The sequence below is a fragment of the Chiloscyllium plagiosum genome, unplaced genomic scaffold (assembly GCF_037043375.1).
Source record: "Chiloscyllium plagiosum isolate Xiang-an unplaced genomic scaffold, Cpla_swu_hap1 HiC_scaffold_47, whole genome shotgun sequence".
NCBI lineage: Eukaryota > Metazoa > Chordata > Chondrichthyes > Orectolobiformes > Hemiscylliidae > Chiloscyllium > Chiloscyllium plagiosum.
In genome coordinates this window covers 42,473,199-42,484,929 of record NW_028270185.1, presented here as the reverse complement: position 1 = coordinate 42,484,929, position 11,731 = coordinate 42,473,199, and positions in this window count along the sequence as shown.

The following is an 11,731-nucleotide window of genomic DNA, read 5'->3' as shown; positions in this document are numbered from 1 at the left end:
GGAATGAACTGATCTTGCAACGTCTGCATTATACACAGAAATATCCGCCATTGTTCCTCCACAGTCATCCCTGCTAAGGTATTGCACCATTGAACTTTGGCCAGCTCCTCCCTCATAGCTCCATAATTCCCTTTATTCAACTGAAAAATTGTCACTTTCGATTGTACCCTCCCCCTCTCAAATTGCAGATTGAAGCTTATTGTATTATGATCACTACTTCCCAATGGCTCCTTCACTTCGAGGTCTCTGACCAATTCTGGTTCATTACACAATACCAGATCCAGAATTGCCTTCTCCCTGGTCGGCTCCAGCACCAGCTGCTCTAAGAATCCATCTCTGAGGCACTCCACAAAGTCTTTTTCTTGAGGTCCAATACCATCATTATTAATTTCTTGAATATATTCCCCGTATACATAATGTTCTTACCATGATTGTATTTTGTTGTTTATTTGGTTAATTTTTTTGATGACAAGCAGGTTCGAAACTGTCATAAAATTTTCTTGCGGTGCTATATTTCATTCTGATGATTAAATTCTGAGTGTGTTTTATTTGATTCGGTTGACCTGAGTTGATTGGATTCTGACTTTGTTTTTACTTGATTTTGTTGAATTGCACTGATTGGCTTTTGAATTTGTTTTATTTGATTCTGTTGAATCGAATTGGTTGGATTCTGATTATCATTCATTTAAATCTGTTGCTCTGAGTTGATTCCATTCTGATTTTATTTTCCTTGATTCTGTTGCATTGAGTTGATTGGATTCTTATTCAGTTTGTGGAATTGATCTGCGTTTTCATGCTTTCAGAAATTGGTGTTTTCTTTCTGGTGAGGAGGTGGTCTTTCTGGATTACTTTTAAATACCAATATTTGTGAAGTTATTTGTTTTTCCGGAATCGTTTCTGCATTTGTTAAACTCGTATGGAAATTTTTTTCTCTGCTTGATTGAAAACATTACATCTGTTTGAAAACCAACTTAAGGCAGAAACACGGAAATGTGAGAAATGAAAATAACATTTTAGTGCATTGACGTTTTTTTTAATTCTCAGTTCTGATTGTAAACTAAGTAAAAATTTGTTTTGAGTAGCTTCATTCAAAATAAAATTTGGGACTCAGATCTGAAACTGCAGAATTGAACAGATTACGTAATTGAAACTAAACTTACTATAACACACAATTATAATGTGGTAACGTTTGTCCATTGAACTAATTTTGTTTTGACCTTAAAGTGATTAATCAATATATGCCTTCAACTGCTCTACTGTGCACTGCACAAGATTGTCATGCTCAGAAAAGGTGTACAGGTTGGAACTAAATTGAACTGTTGCTGGAAACATTAAAGTTTTACATGTTGTTAAGTAAGTTCCCTCACAAGCAAGACTGCTGTTATGACTTCTTATTTCTATTCAATTTAATCATTAGTTTGCGTGATACTGAGCGGTTTTGTTAGAGTTCAATGTGAGATTTTTTTGTGAGGTTATATCATGTTCTTGGTTCTGTTGAAAATGTTTGCAGAGCCAGTTCTGCTGCAAACACATCGGTGTTCCTCAGTGTTGTGGTTTGGTGATCTTTGTTCTGTTGAGGAGGAAATGTGCTTGGGTAACATTAAATTTGTTATATTTGGGAAACTGTTTCTGGTTTCTACATTGTTATCACACTGTTTATATGGTTGGTAACAAGTCAACCCCTCCAGTTTCCTTATTCAATGCAATCAGCATGTGAGTTGAAATTTCATAAAACTTAATGTTAAGTTAAAAGCAGATCGCAAAGGTTTTGGAAATGGAGGGAAAACAGATACTTTAGGGTGTGATTTTCACTTAGAATCAATAATTAAGGATTAATCTAATCCACTCTTTCCATTCCAAATTCAGAGCTCAAGTCAGGGCGGCACAGTGGCCCAGTGGTTAGCATTGCTGCCTCACAGCACCAGGGGCCTCTGTTTGATTTCACCCTCGGGTGACAGTCTGTGTGGAGTTTGCACATTCTCCCTGTGTCTGTGTGGGTTTCCTCTGGGTGCTCCAGTTTCCTCCCACTGTGCGGGTTAGGTGAATTGGCTGTGCTAAAGTGAACACTGTTCAGGGATGGGTAGGTTAGGGTGCATTAGTCAGGGGTAAGTATAGGGTAGGGGGAATGGCTCTGGGTGGGTTACGTACTGTTCGGAGGGTCAGTGTGGAATTGTTGGGCCAAATGGCCTGTTTCCATACTGTTGGAAATCTACTCTAAAACTATAGGAATATTTGCTGCGAAAGCAGAGAATGTATTTTACATCGATGTGTTCAGACATATGCAGAGTTTATAAATTTGCAGAAGACATGAACTAGAGGATAACAGAGCACATTGCTTATTCAAACTGAAAATGGAGTAATATTTATTTTAATTAATATACTTGCCTGATTATAGCAATGTACCAATCTGAAGGAGACTGCTCGCATTAGTTAAGTGTGACAATCATTTAGATGAGATTTCCTGCACTATGGAAACGGGCCATTTGGCCGAACAAGTCCACACCACTCCTCTGTAGAGTAACCCACCCAGACCCATTCCCCTACCCTATATTTACCCCTGAGTAATGCACCTAACATTATGGACAATTTAGCATGACCAATTCACCTAACCTGCACACCTTTGGGCTGTGGGAGGACACCAGAGCACCCGGAAGAAGCCCACACAGACTGTCGCCCGAGACTGGAATCAAACCTGGGTCCATGGTGCTGTGAGGCAGCAGTACTAACCACTAAACTACCCCGTGCCATCCACATTTATTTAGACATCAGTTAAAGCGGGCACCTCTGGGCAGAAACATGTTTTCAATTCATACCTTTACTAACATTTTCGTTCATTACAAAGCAGCGAACAAGAAAATGAACTTGCCATTGTAAAGCAAACCTGACAGGAAATACTTGCCCTAATTTCTTCAACAGAAATGCATTTCCACACTGGAATGCAGTATTGGCTTTATGCTGTGCATGCAAAATCTCCAAAGTTCAAGACATGTTTTGAGAATATGCAAAGATAATTTAGAGAATAATCCATTTCCTCCAGAGTTGTGCTTAAATTGGCAATATGTCCCACCTCAATAATTTTGTTGATTACAGTGACTTATTAAGTTTATTAAGTCGGTGGTTATCTATGTTCATTGTGAACACATTCTCGTTCACATTAATGGCTATCCTCTGGTTAGTTCCTATGATGAATGTTAAATTACAGTGAATATATTTGACGTGAGGAATTGAGCAGATGTATCTGCTAGGATCAAGACTGTTGTACAGTTTGTTTCAGTGCTATCTCCAACTAACTTGTCAACCGGTCCTGACCATTTTCACATTGTCCGGTTCAGATACCTGAATCTCAGGCAGTTCAATTTCATCTCATGCTTCAAAACCACTTATATCTGCCAGAAATGCAATATTTGATTAGGTGCCCCAGCATTGAGAGCCCTGACTAAGTTGTTCCAATCAGAATGAACACTTCAGTAACAAAAGGAAGATTGCAAGAGTTTTGAAATTGCTTGCTGGCAACAAGAGATATGTGATTGAGCGAGGCAAAGGGAAATATGTTGCTTATTTTCTTTGTCGCTGGGATGTGTTTAGTGGCACAGTGTAGAATCAGAAATTATTTTGGATCTTATTATTTGAAAACCTACCGTGAGCTTTTAATGTCACTGGCAACAGTCATGATACACTTCAAAACATTTTAATCTAATTCAAACTTAGTAGACCATCTGGTGCAGCAACATTCACAGGGGTAAGAGGAAGGGAGTTCTAGGTTGAAATCCAGTGACAGTGAATTTATGGTAACACAATTCCTAGTTTTATTCCTCCGTAGTTCCCAGAGACTTTGAACAATTCAGAGATGCTGCCAAAGTATTCTTGGATAATTGTTGCAGTGCTACTTTGATTATGTAATCATTCTGGAACAATCTCGGTTGTTGGAAGGTGTTAATGATTAACATGGTTTATGCACTGTCAAACAGGTGGGCTGTGTTCTCCAAGATAGTTTGGAGCTCATTGTGTTCAGATCTGTTGTGATGTTATAGTAATGTCCCTCACTCTGAGCCAGGTGGCCTGTATTCATTTACAACCTGTTAGAGAGATATGTAATACCATCTCTTATCAGGTTAATTCGTGAAAAAAAGAATGTTGAGTTATGTTGGGTGTTGTTAGAATTCCACTCACAGAAGCTGGTGAAATCTATTCAATCACTGTTCTGACTTGTGTCTCTTAGATATTAAACAGAATTTTGGTGGTTAGCAACTTTTTCCAAATCAATATTTGTTCACAAGCTTTTGGGCATTGCCAGCTGGGGTTAATGGAGTAAGTCCTCAAAAAAATCCCAGCTTTTTGACTTGCTGTTCAAACAATATAATTTATAACTAATCCACAATGAATTGTTTTCGAAGCATATTTGACGAGATTAGTCCTAGGCTGTGTTGCATTATATTAAACCAGTGCTGTGGCTGAATTTGATTGTTCAGTACGGTGGGGTTTCCGCTGAATCCAACACTTGCAGCAGATGGTGATAGCTTTTCAAATGGTCTTCAATCGCTATCTCAGATCATCTCGTACCTCTGCTAAGAATCCTTTTCCAACAGGAGTCAAGCAAACGCAATCGCTGTCTAACTCAACAGGTGTGAGTTCTTGTGCTAAAAACATGAAAACAATTTGCTGAAGATGGGGTCTCTAGGTGTGAAACGTTAACCTTGCTTTCTCTCCACAGAAGCCGCCAGACATGCTGAGTTTCTTCAGAAATTTCTGTCTTTATTTTCAGTTTTCTAGCATTCAAAGTATGTTGTTTCATTTTAAAAAAATGTTCTGTTCAATGAAACAAGTTGTTCAGAGAGAAAATGCATTTGAATAAATTGAGAATGTTCAGAGATATTTAATATCAGAGAATCATTAATGTGAGCGCACAGATCTCAAGCTGTAGTTTTACAAGAAACTAGCATGAAGTAACAACACACTCCAGAGAGCAGTGGCTGCTGTAATTGGGTGGGAGTTATTATGATCCCTCAAATAGAGAATGTCAATACTCCCATTCCAAATACCTGTAATCAACAGAAGTTTTTTAAAGAATGTGTGAAACAATTAATTTGCTAAAATATTTTAATAAAAAGTGTTCACTGCCAGTGCTAGCCTAACGAATGACACAATGATAGGAAGGGGCAGGAGAAGGGCACTCAGTCCCTTGAGCTGTTCCACCACTTACTGAGATCATGGTGCATCTGCGCGCTAACTCCACAGGCCTCCCTTTGGCTAAAACTCTTTACCACCTTTGATTAACAAGCAAAAACTATCCCAGATTTAATGATTCGACTGCCCATAACAAAGGGAGACACCGTTTTTGAAAGACATTTCAGTGAGAAGCTAAAGTGACACAATGAGGCTGAAATTAATTGGTCATGAAAATAAGCTTTAAATTTCTGATAATTGCCAATTTAAATATCCCAGTCATCATATTCCAATAATTTAACATTATACCTGCCTGGAATAAAGAAATATAATTTGTGGTTGCCGTGCTAAAAATTAGGGAAGGTTCATTCCCATTATATGATTAAGAATTCCCGCCTCAGGCGACTCTCTGTGTGGAGTTTGCACATTCTTCCCGTTTCTGTGTGGGTTTCCTCTGGGTGCTCTGGTTTCCTCCCACAGTCCAAAAATGTGGGTGAATTGGCCATGCTAAATTGCCCGTAGTGTTAGGTGAAGGGGTGGGTTGCGCTTTGGCGGGTCGGTGTGGACTTGTTGGGCCGAAGAGCCTGTTTCCACACTGGAAGTAGTCTAATCAAGTAGCACTGTTTGTTCAGTGAAAACACAGTCAAACCACACAGAAGGAAACCATTCACAAGTCCCTCAAATAATTTTCAATTCTTCCAGTGATTATCTGCATCTCTAGACAGGTGTGGAAGTGCCAGACTTTTTATATCTCCTTGAGAAACCAGTTGTCATCAGCCAACTTGAATTGCTGAAGTTTGTGTGGTATGAGGACATTCACAGCGCTGTTAGAAAGTGAGTCCCATGGCTGTGAGCAAGGAAGAGCAAAGGGGAAGGGAAATAGTTGCAAGTCAAGATGGAGTCTAATTTGGAGGAAAGCTCTCATTTACATGCATGCACGCCCTTATCCTCCAAGATCACAGTTTTGGAACATGCTGCCGAAGGGACATGTCAGCATACAAATGAGAAGCTGAAGAAGGCACCTCAGTCCCTCCAGAATGCTATTCCATTCATGGGACCATCCTAAATCTTGCTGCTCACCAGTCTTTCCAACACCTGATAAAATTGAATACGATTGTTCAACGAAAGAATGGTGAACCTTTGGAGTTCTCCGCCACAGAAATTGATTGAGGTCAAAACATTAAATGATTTCAAGAAGGAGATAGGTTCCTTCAATCCTTAAAAAAATGTTACAGGTATGTGGGGGGAAAAGGCAAGCAGGGTACAATATTGGTTAAAAGTCTTGAAAACATTGAATGGGGCATGATTTGTAAGTTTGCACATGACATCAAAATTGGTGGTATAATTGGCAGTGAAAGTTATCTAAAAGTACAACAAGATCTTGATCTGCTGGGCCAGTGGGTTGAGGAGTGGCAGATGCAGTTTAATTTAAATGAATATGACGTGTTGCTTTTTGAGAAGATAAATCAGGTCACAACTTACAGAATTAATGGTAGGGCACTAGGTAGTTTTGTCGAACAGAGACCTGGGGGTTCAGATACACGATTCTTACAGAGTTAATGGTAGGGCACTGGGTAGTGATGTTGAACAGAGGGAAGTGGGGGATCAGACTCATAGATTCATGAAAGCATTGTCTCAAGTAGCTAGCATATTGAAGGTGTTTGGCACATGTGCCTTCATTGGTCAGAGCATTGAGTGCAGCAGTTAGGGCTTCATGTTGTAACTGTACCAGACATTGGAATGAACTGCCAGGAGAAGTGGTAAATGCAGAGATAGGTACAACATGTAGAAGACATTTGGACAGGTGCAGGAGCTGGATAGGTTTGGATGGATATGGGCCAAAGGGAGACAAATGGAATTAATTTAATTTGGCTACTCTGGTCAGCATGAATGGGCTGGACCAAAGGAACTGTTTCTGTGCTATATGACATTATGACTCTTTGACTTTATGGTGGAATAGGCTCAAAGTTGGAAGCTGGTGAGCTAGTGAGGGGATAGATTGGGAATGTGGGAGGGTTTGGGCTGGTAGGTTGTGAGGTGTTGGGTGGCTGCTGGGTAAGCTTGCATGCAACCTGTCTGGCAGGGTGGCATCAAGGCAAATGGTAATGGTCACAAGGATAATTTGGTCGCATTGTGCTTGGTAGGTGAGGGATATTTGAGCTGAAATGTCTTTGCAAAGCTTGTTAGTGGTGAGATTGGCAGGGTGCCAGGCTGGTTAGTGGAGGGATTGGCAGGGTGCCAGGCTGGTTAGTGGAGAGGTGAGCAGGGTTCCAGGCTGTTTCAGGGAGTAGAAGGTCACTGTAATGAAGTAGTAGGTGGACGTGATTTCAAAATGCAAAGCTCAGAGTCTGGCAAAATGGCAGGTGGTAAAGGACAGATGTGAAAGGAGCTAGGATGCAAAGTGCACAAGTTGACTTGGGTAAGTTGAGATGTCAGTGACCAAGGGCTGAGGTCATGTCTGGGGGAGTGGGGTTCTGTCAGAAGTTGTGAAAATAATGGTGCCAGGTCCAGTAAGGGCCAGATTCAACATGGACCAGGTGCAGGGTGGCAGGAGTGGAATTGAGTGAAAGGAATTGAGATTATATGTCCACCTGGATTATAGAACGTAGAATGTTCCAGTGCAGTATAGGCCCTTCGGCCCTCGATGTTGTGCCGACCTGTGGAACCAATCTGAAGCCTATCGATCCTGCACTATTCCATTTTCACCTATATGTTTATCCAATGACATTTTAAATGCCCTTAAAGTTGCGAGGATACTATTGTTGCAGGCAGTGCATTCCACATCCCTACTACTCTGAGTAAAGAAACAACCTCTGACATTTATCTACCAGCCCTCAATTTAAAGTTATGTCCTCTCCTGCTAGCCATCACCACCCAAGGAAAAAGAGCCTCACTGTCCACCCCATCTAACCCTCTGATTATCTTATATGTCTCAATTAAGTCACCTCTCAACCTTCTTCTCTCAAACAAAAACAGCCTCAAGTCCCTCATCCTTTCCTCATAAGACCTTCCCGCCATACCAGGCATCATCCTGGTAAACCTCCTCTGAACTCTTTCCAAAGCTTCCACATTCTTCCTATAATGTGGTGACCAGAAGTGTACTCAAGACTCCAACTGCGGCCACACCAGAGTTTTGTACAGCTGCAGCATGACCTCATGGTTTTGAAACTCAGTCCTTCTACCAAGGAAAGCCAACTCAAAGTATGCCTTCTTAACAACCCTATCACCCTGACTGGCAACCTTTAGGGATCTATGTACAGGGACACCAGGATCTTTCTGCTCATCTACACTACCAATATGGATTGCCTTGGATGTGTTTCTTGTGATAGGGGTGGTGTATTCAGGGAGAAAGTGAGGTCTGCAGATGCTGGAGATCAAAGTTGAAACTTTATTGCTGGAACAGCACAGCAGGTCAGGCAGCATCCAGGGAACAGGAGATTCGACGTTTCGGGCACAGGCCCTTCTTCAGGAAATTCAGGTGGTGTATTCAGGGCATGAATGGGTGAGTAACAGAGTAAGGTTTGTTAATGTGGGTGGGAATTTAGGTCGAGACAAACAGGGAGTAGTTATTTTGAGAGATGAGAGTTTTGGGGTGAACTGCGTGTCAGTTTGATAGTTATTAAAGTTAAAGAGTACCTGTTAATTTCTCAAATCATATTGACGTAAATAGTCAGCTCAGTTAGCTGCAATGCTTCAAAGTCTCTGACCTTAATGGTCCTCCATTTTTCAGAGGCCTCCAGAATTAAGATAATTATAAATTAGAAATTTCAACTTCCAGCCAATTGGCATGAGGTCAGTTGTGAGAGCCATCCTCCCAGTCCCAGTGCCCAGCTCCTGCCTGTGCTGCTGCTGCTGCTGCAGTGACCTTCCTCCCAGAGAGAACATTCTGCCTTGTATTGCTACATGAGGAAGGCTCACTGGATCTGAACTGTTCACTCTGATTTCTGTCCAGAGATACTGCCAGCTGTTGGGGTTTTCCAGCAATTTCTGTTTTTGTTTCTGATTTCCAGCAGCATGGTGCCTAGTGGGGCGGCACGCTGGTTCCATGGATAGCATTGCTGCCTCACAGCGCTAGGGACTCTGGTTCGATTCCAGCCTCGGGTGACTATCTGTATCGAGTTTGCACATTCTCCCCATGTCTGTGTGGGTTTCCTCCCAAAGTCCAAAGATATGCAATCTGGGTGAATTGGCCATGTTGTGTTCAGGGATTGGGAGGTTAGGTCCATTAGTCAGGGTTAAATGTAGAGTAATAGGGTAGGGGAATGGGTCTGGATGGGTTACTTTTCAGAGGGTGGGTGTGGATTTGTTGGGCCAAATGGCCTGTTTGCACACACTGTAGAATTTCGATGAATCCGCATTTCCTTGGTTTGTATTTTGTGAAACATCTCTGCTCTTCACTTGCAATCCAGTGGAAGTGTCAGTTGGTGCGATTTTCAAACAATTACTGGTGGTGGATTCAGATGTTCTTCTTCCCAAATTATATGGTAATGGCCAAGGTAGAGGGAATGTTTCTGAAAAGGGAACCAATAGATCATGATCAGCACCTGGTAAGAAACAAAAATAACCGCCAGTTATACTGTAGACTTCAGCAGGAGCATACTGCTAAATGTTTACAGCTGAGGATACATTTGAGTAACTGATAAGGTCAAATTAACAGGAACTAATGTGCTCAATTGGTCATTCTATCCTAGAGACATCATCTCCCCCCACGCTTTATGGCCTGGTCTCCTCCGGTCAGGACCACAGCACCGGTTCTGTGATCTTTGGTTGTTTGGCGATGTACCCTGCTGTAACCAAGGTAACCTGGAAGAAAGGTGGGGAGCTAATCACGACTGGATTGAAGACTTACCCATCAGTGAGAAACAAGAAGGGAACCTACACCCAGAGCAGCTAGTTAACCCTGCCCGGGTCAGCGGTACATTGCCCCAGCAAAATCTACTGTGAGGTTCAACACAGCGGGTCACACAAGAGCAAAGAAATGTCATGTCCAGGTAAGTGTTGTGGGAACTGAGATAACAGAACATCTGTGATTAATATGAATAAGGCATTATTTATAACAGTTTTCACAGAATCACCTTAGAGCACAGGAAAAGGCCCTTTGGTCACGGTGGTTAGCACTGCTGCCCCACAGTGCCAGAGATGCCTCATTCTGATCCTCTATCTTATGATCTTGTGGTCTCAAAATGACATGGTAAAAATATGCAGTGACCTTTACTTGAAAATAAATCAAAATTTGTTCAATACTTCATTCCCTGCTCAGGAATGACTTGTTAGCCTTGGGCATTGTATGTCACAGATTTTGTTTTAATATCTGGTACTGAGCTCTTTAACTTCATTTATGGGATCAGACCACAGACCAAGTGGGTTTCACATTTGATTAACTGGGATAAACGTGCTCTCACTGAGCTACTTGAAGACGCTGTCTGTAATTAGTGAGTGAGGCAGGAGAATAAATTCTGGTGGGAATGCTACACTTGGGATAAATGAACTAGGAATTCGAGACATGCTGATTCAGCCTGATTTGGGATGGAGATGTTTACACAGTGAGTATTAGACATCTGAATAAAACCTGTGCACATTTCCATCGAGTTTGTAGATTAATTTAAGATGCTTCTGCTTGTTTTTTTTGTTCAATGAAGAAAGTAAAAAATGCAGCTTGGTAAAGAAAGTGAATGTACAGACCAGTCATGACCTCATTGAATGGAGGGAAAGACTTGAGGGGATGGGTGTCCTTCATGATGTCCAGTGCTGCACTCAGTGTCTTGTTTTCAGATCTCCTCCAAATTCAGCCCACGAGGAATAACCTCATAAATTAGAGAATGATCTCACACCAATAATGCCAAGTATTTTTGATCACATTAAATATAATGAACAGAATTTCCATGGCCATTCACTGCTCCTGTAACACTTTAGAACCTCTGCAAATGCAGGAAGACAAAGACAATAATTAGAATTAATTACAATTTGTCTGAAATTCGGGATCTGATTTGGAACTCAGCGTGACCAGCAGCATTTGCACGTAACGTTCATGGACACAGAAATGAACTCATTGTGTACAGATTACTCTTGTCCCAAGTATCAATAGATGGTCTTAAGTGAGAGACCAACTCTGAAAGAAAGGTAACTTCATGGATTACATTGTGGTATCTTCAATGATTTTACTTTTTTCACAGGTTTCACTTGTTACAAAGCCAGTGTTCTTTAGGAATAATTACACAGGTTATGTTATAGGTAATCACGAATGCTTTCACAGATCAAAATACATAAACAATAGTAAGCATCATTTCAGCAATAGTTGGAAGTTGCCATTTCGAAGGTGGTTACTTCACCTTGTGAGGAAATAACCTGAAGAGTGGGTGTTTTCATCCTAAAGAGGCATTTTCCATTGATTTTGATTTCTGTTTCATAGGAGATACAGTGTGCCATGATTACACAGTTAAAATCCTCCCGCCGCCAGGAGAACAGGTCTTAGTGGAGGCGACGGTGACGTTAACCTGCATTGTGTCCAATCTTCCTTCTGAAGTCAGCGTCACCTGGAAACAAGAAAAGAAGCCTCTGAAATTAGAAA